Below are 13,184 nucleotides of genomic sequence, written 5' to 3'. Positions count from 1 at the left end.
CAAAAAAGATCAAGATAGAGGGGGGAAGAGAGAGAGAGGGGTAGGGTGGGAAGGTTGGTGGGAGGGAAAGAGAGTGAGAGAGGATGGAGCTAGTGTGGCAATATGGGATACAAAATTATTGCCACACTGTTGTTTATTAACTTGAACATATAGGTCTGCACAAAAATCACCATTGATCATGCTCTTAGGGTTATATGCAGAGCATTAGGAGTACTATTTATCATCACATAATCCTGAAAGAATAACACACCCATCATTCAGTAGGAAAATTGTAGACCTTGGACCGTACTGAATTCAGTAGTATTCAGAAATGTTTGAATTTGCACATTCATTTCCATAACTAGGTTCCATACAATGTACTTCTTATCGTTAATTTTTCATTAGTTTTATGTCAGCTTTTATGCAGTAAATCATTCAGCAGAGTTCATTAATATACATAAAAGTCTCATGCTAGAATAGCAGGAACTTGTTTTTTGACAGTACCAATTGTGTAAAATAAAGAAACTTACTCTTGTTGAATGAGTATAGAAAGTCTGGGACCCATCCTGATATCCCTCTCCTATGAAGCCTATTTACAGGACCTTAGTGACAACAAGAATATAAACCAAAATAAGTCATTTAGACTTTAAAGAAACCATCCTAGAAGATAAAACAAATATTACATCTTCAAATAACCTTACATAAGTAAGTAAATACTATACACAACAATCAAATCGCAAATAACACAGCACCAACTAGAAGGATCCTAGATCTAAACAAATCTTGCAAGTTTGAGGAGATATGTGTTGGATTCTGATTGAGTTAAATCACCACGGGCCTATTATCAATTCAATTTAGAAAGAGATAACTTACTTGGATTGTAATCAAAACCTTCCTTCCCAACCTTCTCCATGCCCTTTGCAATCATCTTGCCAATTTCTCTATCAACATTGGCTGATACTGTACAACCGGTACAATTTACATGAATAAAAGGAGGAATTGGTACAAGTGATATGTAAAAAACTCAGAAAAGGAAATATGTTATCACAAAGTAAAAAACAACTTTTGGAAATCAAAATCAAGTGAAAAACTAACCTGAGCAATCTCCTCTGAAGTGCTAATATTCCGTACAAAAACCTCAACTGAGGTCCATAGCATTCATCCCAGAAGCAGCTGACTTGCACCCTTCAGTAAATATTGCCAGGTAAGAACTGTGGCACATGTAGTACCTATAAGCAAAAGAAATTGATAAGTTAGATGATGAAAAGGTAGATTTGGAGTATCAGTTTTATCAAGACCTTTTGACAGAATCCGTATTAAAATCAAGCTCTTGCAAGAATCGCCTGCTACCATGATTCACCAGAAGTTTAAAGAGCTAAGAGGCAAGCTTGGAGTATCTAGTGCTTTGGAGTTAAACTGAACTGGAAGCCAGTTCAGTTTAAGGGAGAAAATGTTAATGTTTAAGTCTTAGTTTATTAGTAATTGGTTTTGTATTTAATTAAAGTCAAACTCTGGTAGAAGTTGTCGTACTTGTTTGGTATTTCAATGGTTCAATTGTGATTCTCCTATGCTTTAGCTAGGATAGACGTAGGCAGTTCATTTCCAGTTCATTTCAGCAAGTAGTGGCATAAGCTGAGAAATGGACAAATCACAATTATTGATGCAAATTGATTGTATACCTTACAATCCCAACGCCTCGTTCTTCGTTCCCTCCGGCTCCGTCGTACGTACATGCTGCTGGTGCGTTGGCGGAGTCTGACACGGAGCCTTGTCTTTCCATAAATGAATGAGATAATACAGTATCCCAATCAAGCTCACCTTCAACATTTCTCATGAAGAATTGCCTATATACAGTGAGGAGACGGAGAGCCTACAGTTACAAAAATCACCCTTTGTCTGGCACTGAAACAATCTGAACTGGTTACTAATAATCAATAAAAAACCACAACCAATTCAAGTCAAGTGAAGTGAAGTTCCACAGAAACACTCACTGAAATGCCGATTCTGCAAAAGAAAACTATAAAATAGCGGGGGCTTTTCCATGGTAGAAGACTGAAGGATTTAGAAGCTTCAACAATGCGGGAGAACTGCAAATAAGTAATGCGTAATCATAGATAAAAGCTTGGAACGAAATCCCTAATAGAGATTGAGTGAAATTGAGGGGGAAGGAAGGAGTGATACCTGTAGAGGAAGGAGGGAATAACATAAGGAAGCTTGTAAAAGAGTAGCCATATCTAGCAATTACTCTAGCTAATTCCTGAATCAGCATGTGTTGTATTGATTGCCATATGAACTAAAAAACAAGCATAAATTAGGTCATTCATTCATGAATAAGCAGTGATAACGAACTCATACAGGATATTTATCACTTACTCCAACTTCATCCACCCCAGTCCCCAGTATTCTGTACCAGTCGAAGAACAGGCTGTTTGGTCCTTGTTGGTACAGACAGTGCAGGGAGAACCTAAAAACAAACTTTCTACAGCTTCTAAGTTTCAGCTACAGGGTCAATAATTACATCTTTACCTCTGACCTACAAAAATAGATGGAATGTAATAGTTATGTTGTATAAAGTCCCCATCTCCTGGAAGAATAGGGAGGAAAGTTGAAGTACCACAAGAGAAGAGAAGAGGATAAACTTTTTTGCGGGTCAGGTTGTTGGGATGAGCAGTCGATTGCCATGTGTCATTCCATTTTTACAATGATTCCATAAGAAGCAGGGTCCATTCCAAAATTTCTAGCATATCACCTGAGGTACACTCCCTAACCTATACGCAGCAAGTATACAATGTCAAACCCAAATAAATCATAGAGCTATAAACAGAAAATTAGCACTGTTAGGAAATAGCTGCAGTAGTAACCCTTTTCTTCCTATATTTCTTAACTCTAGCTCGGCACTTACATGAATATTTTTATGGCAACCACTTTGTGTATCAGGGGCTGATTGGCCATCAAAAATCATGAAAGTGAGTGTGTGATGTCAAGAATTTAAAAAACAGAAAAATATACCTCTTAATTATCTCATCTGGGTCATTGTCATCCATAAAACATACAAGCTCTTCTTCTAGCAGAGCAGGTAATGCAGATTTCTTATCAGAACTGAGGCTTTCGGGGGATTGAGGCTTATTTAAATTTGAACTGAGGACATTACCTGCACTTATTAGAGTAGCACTGGTATTAGAAACCCTCAACATACACAAACTGTTTTCATTAGTCAAAGAAAAGGCAGAAGTTCAAATTAAATAAGCTCACTTATTTCTAAGACATTGACTAGTCGGAGTCTGAGCTTCCTAGCAGCCATACTTTTGCAAAGCCACTCCTCTTCCTTGGTTAGACTCTTCATCTACGCATCACATATTTGTCCATAGTTAGATAGACGTCCAAGAAAAACTGGACAACATAATAAGACTGAAAGCAAATTCCAATTTGTAGACACGTTTTAAAAAACAAATCGCAGTTATTGATGGAAATTGATTGTATACCAGATGTGAGATTCCCACCGCCCCGTTCTTCGGCTCCGCCGTACATGCCTACTGTTGTTGCGGTGACGGAAGCTGTAGAGAAATGAATAAATAAATAAATAAATAACTTGATGCAGTAAAAGGACAATATCCACACAGGATATATACCTGCTTAACCGGCTTATATATCAATTTGTCCAATGTGAACAAGACATCACATATGACTGATTTCCAATGATAGCTCAACAATCATCTTCAAATTTTGAATTATCAGATGACCCATCGAGCACGTTGAAAAGCGCACTCAAAAACCTGGACAAATTTGTTGATTTAGATCAATATAAATCCAAACTAATTACTACAATACTTTTCATAGGGATCTGAAAAATTAGAGTCTTTTGAAAGAGGTAAACGTTAGAAATTTTCAGATTACTACAATACTTTTCGTAGGGTCTAGTCACCTTTGTGGATGCTCGTAACTTATTTAAAAAAGGTAAACTTTAGAAATTTTCAGATTTAGCATAAAGGTGTTGCATAAATATTCTGTGAAGCTCATGAAGAACTGATTTCTAATAGTTACCATCTTTAGAGCATTCACAATGGTGATATGTTATCTATATTTCTTATAGAAAGAATTTCTCATAATTTTCCCAAAAAACAAACTTTCATATTAAAATATTTTCTTCAGCCTCCAATACATAAAAAAGAACTTTATACTTTTAACTTGGACTAAATAAAAGAAAAAGAGAAAAGAAAAAAGGCGCTTACTTGGCAGGGGATTCAATTCAAGTGAGCTGTACATTAACCTGACCCACGGCTTGAGGTGGAACACAGCTTGAACAGGCATCACCGGCTGGTTCTGGAAATTCAGATCCATTCTAGAAATGACAGTCCCAGGTGGCTCAAGTGACGGCGCAACCTGAACAGAGAAATACAACAGTGCTTCAACAGCTGCAGTTCGTATCTAACTACTATATCATAAATCATAATTAGGAGGAGTAATAGTCAGAATTAAGAAGTAATACCATTCAGCAATAAAGTGCAACAAGTAGAACTGTGGTTCTTGAAGCAGTGTCGTATTTGTCTAGCATTTTTAGCAGTGATGAAAAAATTGTTTCCATTTCTCCAATCTAATCTTCTGAATAAAAATGCAATGTTGTAATGTTGTAATGAAGGAGTTGTAATGCTTTCTTCATTCTCCTTAATGCTCTGCCCAGCCGAAGTCCTAGATTCCTGAAATACATAAAACTAGAGTGTAGACTCCGAATACAAGATAACACAAAACTAACTACAAAATATGTAAAATATGCATGAAAACAATCTAATCTTGGATATGCACTAGACTCCTAAACTATGTATAAAATGGAATTCCCCAAGCTTATAAACCTTGTTTGTCCCTCAAGCAACTACATAACTAATGAGTCCACAAAATATACAAGAATTGTCTCTATCCAAGTGACACATAAACGATAATCCTGAGAGGCCAAACAAAAGACAAATTACTTCCTAGCATGCTTCTCAATCAATGATAAGAATATGTCGGTTCCTTTACTCTAGACCTCACCAAGGTATGTGTTTCACTCACACTCATCTGTTTAGGCATGTGTTTCACTCAATATCATTTCTCAACTTTGAATGTTAACTACCATATGCTTTCAACCGAATCTAGATCTCCACCGCTAAGGATAATGCAAAACATAATCATGAGACATATAATAGGGTTGTAATGGGGCCAAGGTATTTCGATAAGGCATGGATAAATTTGGCAGTGTGGTGATTAATATAGGGAAGATAACTTCTCAAAAATAAAACAAAAATAATAGATAACACAAGATTTACTATGTTGTTAATTGTTGCTTCTTTTCTTCTTCTTCACTTCTTTCTTTTTTTTCTTTTTTACTTTTTTACTTTTTTCATGTTTTTTCCTTTTTTTTATGAAGAAGAAGGAAACAAATACATATAAACAACAAGATGAAACACTTTACAGTCAAATATCACTAAATACTCATCATCCACACAACCCCCCAAGCTTGTCCCTCATCCACCAAAAACAAATAGAAGTTCAATTCCCCGATAGGTAAAGACACTAATTCAGGCTCGGATTACTTTTGTGGGGCTACCAAAGAAAAGGCTTTAAGGCTCAAAGGGCAACAAGAGAAGGAAAGCAATATAAGGGTGGTCAAGGATAATATGGGCTCGCGAAAAATAATGTCTCAATCAAATGTAATGCATATTTAGTCCTAGATGCAGTCTTGAAGAGATATGATAGTAAGTTCTAGAGATAACAAACAAAGAGAGATCACACATGAAAAGTAGGAGGACTTATACAATATTAGTCCAAGAAAGGCCAACAAACTCACTAGGACATTTATCTAGAGTATTGGTTCTTACACATCTTAATCAAAGTCCACATGCTCAGGTCAATGTCAAAAGTTTGATCAATCATATCATGTTCATGATGCAATTGCAATATTAACAATTTAAGCATATTAAGAAGACTCATAGCACATGCAACATTTTAAGGACCCACAAAAGAATAAACAAGGGGAAAATCCAACATCAATGCATGAGAAAACAAAAAGGGAAAAGATGAGGAAAAAAATATGCAACCCTACACTAAAATGCAACGGAATCTACACATGAAGTTATCCCTCCCCCAAGCTTAAATCATATATTATCCCCGATGTAAAAAATAAAAGAGGAAGAGAAACTCACCAAGGTTTTACATGTATTCAAGCGTCTTCATATTGGTGGATCAAGGTTAGGCAAATGAGTACAAGTGCACAAAGATTGTTGTTTGAATGCATTGTCAAGCAGCTTAGCACAATCCCTGTAACCATACCCAAAAGACAAGAAATTTATTAGTATTATTCATCACCACACAAAAAAACTTCCATGATATTATGATATTCTTACATTAGTTCAGATTCTGTAAACTGACAAAATCCGCCAGAATCTCCTTTCACCGGAAACAGCTGACGGAATCCGACGGCTTTCAGCAGCAACTTCCTCCACCTCGTTTTCTGAATTAAATATGGCAGGGATTATCAGTTTATCTACTTTGAGTGGATTAAATGCACATCATTATGAGGAACATGTAACCAGTTAGACCTTATAAGAAGTGAACAAGTAATCACATTGTCCAATTATAGCATACAGTTTTAATAAATGCACATCATTATGAGGAACATGTAACCAGTTAGACCTTATAAGAAGTGAGCAAGTAATCACATTGTCTAAGTATAGCATACAGATTAATAAATGGATTAATAACATAAAATTTTATTCAAATAAGGTTTATGTTATTCTACTGAAAACTACAAGGAGGGAAAATCTTGTAGAGCATTCCTTAGATGATGATGATTATCTTCTAAAAGATGACAAACAGGACTACTATATTTTCGTATTAACTCTACGTTCTCTGTCTTACCAATCATGTACTTTACTCTTTTAAATGCATACATATAGTTTCCCAACCTTACGTTCCAAAGGTTTTTCCAATCATGTACTTACCAATCATGTACTACTATATTGCTTAATATTTCAACAGTTTATGAAATAAAATATTATAGAAGTGCTGGTAAGAATATTATGCACATAATAGAATTTGCATTAAAGAAAAATCAAACATGAAGCCATGTATATGATATTAAAGAGTGGAGATGTTCCTAATATATCTAATTAAAGCAATTGGTGTGGCAATAGTTACCACTTACCAGCATTATACTCTGACTAATGCACAATATAGCAAAAAAGGATAAGCAGTTTTATTCCATTAGCTAAATATCAGTTAGTCACTCTTGTATGACAATAGACAGTTCAGATAGCATTATCAAAACTTCACAAAGCACTGATGTAAAATAAAAAGGTTTAAGAGCCACAAGCAGCTCTTTTAATGGAACAACATCAGATATTATACAGCAATTTAATAAGTGAAATAATCAAAGAACCGGCTGTATTAATATACAGACAGATCTTTATGACAAAATCATATTGATCTTGAGTAAGTTTATTACCTAATGACATTTCCTCCCACAAAAAAATATTTGACTGCTGCAATTACTGGAAGCAGAATCCATTTCTAGGATGCACGCATTATGATCTACAAGAAGAATAAGTTAAATAACCATGAAACCTTTTGGCATGTCAGAACAAAGCTATTACATTTTTTTAAATGAATTTATGTTACACAAATTGCAAACCACTAGTTCATTTGAAATGTTTTCAGCACTCTGAGAAGAACCCACATCTACAAGGCCAAAAAATTTGCATGAACAGCGTGCTCAATGCCAATCACCAGGAGGAAGCATCTAGACAAACAACACAGACAAATCAGCATAAAAAAATAAATACACCTTCAAAACATCCATAAAGATATTACTTTCTAGAAGGCTTTACATACCTCTGTACCCAAACAGCTCTAATGGAAAGTTGATTGATGGACAACCATCACAGAAAAATAAGTTTCCACCATCAGCACAAATCATGGAGCAAGCATGACCTGATCAGCTTCAGCTTGGTGGAGAGGACGACCTAATCAGCTTCAAACAGTTTTTATGTGCATCAAGTGATTTTCTGCACAACAATATTTGCAATAACAAGCTGCATCAGGTAGCAGCAATACAAGGACCACAACCACGCATACAACCATATTAAGGGATTTGAGAAAGAATGGTCCAAATCTTGCCAGCAGATCGTGAGAAAGAATGTTAAATTACCAGAAAAACCGCCGCCGCCAGCTGTCACCTATAGGCCGTCTCCTGACTCGCCTCCCGTTCGGGTAGACTGACTCGGATGGAGTTCCCTCGGCGGCTGCCAGGTCAACACCGAATATGCTGTTGCTGCTGCTGCTTGTGCTCCTTTTCCTGTTCGGTGGAATGACCGAATTGCCCTCCAGTGCAGCCACTGTTTCCAGTAGATCACATAACAGAGACGGACAGATCTTTTGTAGGTATTTGAATCCTTCAGATAGCATAACCACTGTGCACAATTTACAGTAACAGAACAAAGAAAAAGAAAAAAGAGTAAGTGCAGAACAAGAGTAAGGCTCTGTTTGGCAGAGCTTTACCGTAGCTTAATTACCCATTTTATTAATATTAATAGTATATAAACATTATATTAACTTTACCCACTTCAGCTCAATATGCTGAACAGAGCTTACCAGAAAAAACCTCTTTTTTCAACTTTCATCAAAATTACACCTGGCAAGAGGAATCCTTTACAAGTTTTCAAGGGACTACAAGTTTTCATTGTGTTGTTGGTTTAAGAAAAAATTTCCTGTTTTTAGAGCCCAATTTGTGAAGGAAAAAAAAAAACTATTTTGTCAATCAAACTTGTAACAGATAAGATAATGGAGAAAAAATTGATCGTCTGATTTTCCATTACAAACCATTTCTGCAAATTAAAAGTTCTACAAAATGCATCGAAACTCAGAAGGACTCTGGAAAATTATTCGTACAATGATAGATGCAGCCATGAGTTACTAAATGATAAAAGCCACACTAGGGTGAAGTGATTTTAGGAAATACAAGTTATATAAAAGGCAGTAGTTCCATAAAAGATGGTTTCTTTTGTAATTGAATATTACAAATCGTTATCAAGTAAAGACTGAATATTGCATTGCTCCCACAAATAAACTCAACTTAATGCCAATATGCTATCGGTATCAAAGTTTAACTTTAGCCAAATTCCCTTGATAGAATATTTATATCGAGAAAAACACATTCTTAGTAATTGAGTCATTCACCTAGAACCTAATTATCCTCACTGAAGTGTCTCTAGATATTTCACTTTTGTTGTTTAGAAATTAATGTAAAACCTAAGCAGAGGAATTATTATTAGATTAATTGTAAATTAGCTTAAATAAATTACTGACATCCCGAAATAAAAACACATTTTTCTAAAAGTATATAAATAGAACTCCAAATGGGTAGGTAAACACATTATAACTATAACTATAATTATAATTATATGGATATATAAACCATTATAAAGTTTTCATGGGTATATATTCAATTAGAAGATATTTGAAGGATATATACCCAATTTTGCCTAAATTTAATTAATTCTACAGGTTCTACTATACAAGTGACAACTTACAAGAAAACATATAATTGAAGATGGCATAACCTGAATAGCACCATCATATTCTACGTGTAGAAGACGCACCTCCCAAATTTGCTGCGGCAAATTTTAGACATACAGCCTTAAGACGGCAATGGTGTTGTTCAGACAAAGAAAGTGTTGTGGCAACAGTATCAACTGTGCAAGTGAAAAATTCAAAAGGACACAATTATTAGGCAAACTTCTTCACTCTCAATGTCCTGCTGAACACATCAAAAGGGCACAAAGATAGGATATTCAGTTGAACAAGACTAGTAGTTCCTATAAACAACTATGCAAGACTAGTAATTCCTATAAACAAAGATAAGATAAGATATTCAAAGGCAAACCTTATTGGTTTTGGGGGTCTTCCTGAAATTCACAGCAAAAAGAGGAAAGGCAAGGTAGATAGTAAAGGCGGGCTTACTCAGAAAATAGGAGATCGAAGAAGCATCGACATGGCCAAGTATCTGGAGATTGGGGATTGAAAAGGTCTGCTATGGCGGAAGAGCCAAAATGAAGTATTCTGTGGGAGAAAATGAGGGTTACGAGAAAACGAGGGTTACGATTATGTTAACAGCTTAACGCCTCAACGGTTACTTTTCCGATTTTGTCTATGTAAAAAAATATTTTTCTTAATTTGTGTATGTAAAGATACGGAAAGAATCGTGAATTTCTTTTTATTACAAGATTAACATAAACTATTGGTTTATGAAAAAATATTATTTAAATTTAGAAAAGAAAGATAACATTTATCGGTTAGCTCAACAAGTATTTGTAAAAAATGTTATCAAAAAATAAGTGATAAGTGTTATTAAAATACATCCGATAATAAGAAAATAAATTAATAAATTAATTTTTTATATAATTAGTTTAACTCACAGCCTACACACGTGATTTACACAGAATTGATGATTTATAGAATTATGAAAACATTTTAGATTGAAATAATATTAAATCAAATTAAAACTCGATGATCTTATTATTTTAAATAATATAAAAATACATTATATAATGTCATTACATATTATTAATAGAACATGTATATTTTTGCTCATTATCTAATGTCAATTTGTATCGATGATCTATATATTCTATCGTTATTAAATTTTAAATCTTGAAATTTCCTAGATATTTTTATTGTAACAATCTGTCTTCTATTATCAATCCTTATTGCACGGATATCTTTAGTATTTATACTATTCTATTAGTAATATAAATAAGTAATATTGATTATGGTTAAAAATACTCTTTTTATGTTAATTGTGGTTCTACTTTTTTAGTAGAAGAAGGGTTTCGTAATCATATATTAATATGAAAAAAGATGAGCTAAAACACAAGACGGTGTAATCGTCCTCTAAAATACTCACCTAAGAGTCTCAATGCACAATGTGGGTCAAAGAAAGTGAAAAGAAACTCCAACTGAAATAGAGAAAGCTAAAGAGGTTAGCGAGTTCACAACTCTGTTGGCCTCACGAAGAACATGCCAAGTCTCGCAAATCCAGTCCTTATCCATTAAATGTTTTGCCAAAGCAACGAGGCTAGGGTTGTATTTTGGTAAGGGTTAATATGTCAAGTTTGATTATTAACTAATTAAGAACATGGATTAGGGCAATCATAATATATAAATTAATAGAATGAACCCGAATAGCAATTAAGAAGTCAATGATCAAACCAATTGTTCCGTTGTGGGGATACTCGTTGAATAAGGTATTTTTTCTATTTCTTTCCTTCATTAAATTAGTAGTTTAGCATCAATCCACTTTTCCCCCTTTTTATCATTATAAAGCACAAGAATTGATTACTTGACTCCCTATGGGATCGACCCTTGCTTGTCACTCTACTTGTAGAGAAGCTAGTTAGGTTTATAAATATTACTTTGACGCGGCTGAACGATGCTCGTCACAAAGCTAACGGTTTTAAGGCCTCATTAATTTGCATGCTACTCTGTGCCATCATCATCAACATATTATCCATGGAAGTAGAAAAGAAGGTTGTCTTAGTTCCTATTCATTCTCAGGTAATGATAGACTTTTGCGGCAAAGTGAGATAGCTGGTAAAGGCCCATGTCAAAGAGTTCGGGAAAAAACTTTAGAATTCTGAAAATCATCATACTTTGCCAACTCTCCACATTGAATTGTGAATTGGATAATGTTCTTTAAGTTAGATTGGTCATCCTCTCCCAAAAGAATGTAAACTCAAAAAATCTAAAAGCTCTAGGATATGGCTTTCTCTATCAATCACATCGGAAAAAGAAGCCTTTGTTCTTTCTACCTGTCATAGACCAGGTCCATACAACTCTTGCACGACATCCCTAGGAGGCCTTGGTTGTGGAGCTGAGTGAACTCTCTTAGGCACCCCTTGCGCAACCCCCCCGCCAAGCATACTAGCCTCTTGTACATACACACTTGGATTAATATTTAGACTAGTTGTAACATCAATTTGATGAAGCAATCAATTTGTTACATCTTGGCAGACATTATGGCTTGCCCTTTGTACTCTATCAGCACCATAGGAAGGCTAAAATCACGCTTCCTTACGAAATTTGGCTGAGGAGATGACATGTTGTTCATTCCTCTATAGAAAAGGGAAGAAAGTATATAAGGGAACTTGAATTCTAAAGAATCCATATCTATCTATTTACAATAATAAGAAGTAGAATCTACTTTGAACCGGAACAATCTTAATAAGAATATTCTTCTGGATGAACTCTCTTTTGAAAGTCGTGATAGAGCTAGATGAGTCGTAGACCGACCCTATTATATGTGATGTTGGAAAAGGACATGTTGTATCATTTGGCTGGTACATAATACTCTTTTTTCCTCTAACCATCTTTCATCCACTTTAAATTCATTTCATTTCATTTGCACCCATCAACTTACTTATGTAAGAAACCAACTCACTCTCTCTTACTGCACCTTCTTCTGTATATGTACAAACTTTGGTGTGCATTCAATTAATCAATTCATTGTTACCTTATTTTTATGTCTTCGAAACTTTCTTCCAACGCTTCACCTTCATAACCCATCATTAATTGTAACTCGAGAGTTTTTGCTTCTTTTTTATCATGCTTCTCCATTTCTTCAACCATATTTTTCACGACAAACCATGCCAACTTGAACAAAACTATCTCAAACGTCCAAAGAGTCTTGGCACGAGTTCCCCAGAACATCACAAACTCGGACAACTTGAATCTTATGCTAAAAATGAACCAACATATCCATCACATTGTAACAATTTTATCGCATCTTTTGAGCAGTGACCTAATGCATATACAATCATAACTTGTCATAAACATGCATAAATTGTTGTAAATGATCATAGAACTTTTCAAAATATAACCTGAAACTGTGGCAATTTGTGCCTAGTGATATGCGAAAATTTTCATCAAGTGTCAAAACTATCAAAATATGCACAAATTTGCAGAAACTATATTAAACCGCCATAGACTTGGACTTGTGACAAATCTATTGGATTATTTTCACAAGTTTTCAAAGACTTGCAAACTGAAGCAAAGAAAATAAGATGGTCAAGAAGTCAAAACCTTAAAAATGGTCAAAACTTCTTTTTTCCACGGTTTTTATGGTTGAACGCCCATTTCTAATTCAGCTAATGGGATATAGCTTGTATTCAACTAATTTT

Source organism: Phyllobates terribilis, unplaced genomic scaffold (assembly GCF_046119375.1).
Source record: "Phyllobates terribilis strain yellow unplaced genomic scaffold, ASM4611937v1 Scaffold_5823__1_contigs__length_48877, whole genome shotgun sequence".
In the NCBI taxonomy this organism is placed as follows: domain Eukaryota; kingdom Metazoa; phylum Chordata; class Amphibia; order Anura; family Dendrobatidae; genus Phyllobates; species Phyllobates terribilis.
This window is presented reverse-complemented; position numbering follows the sequence as displayed.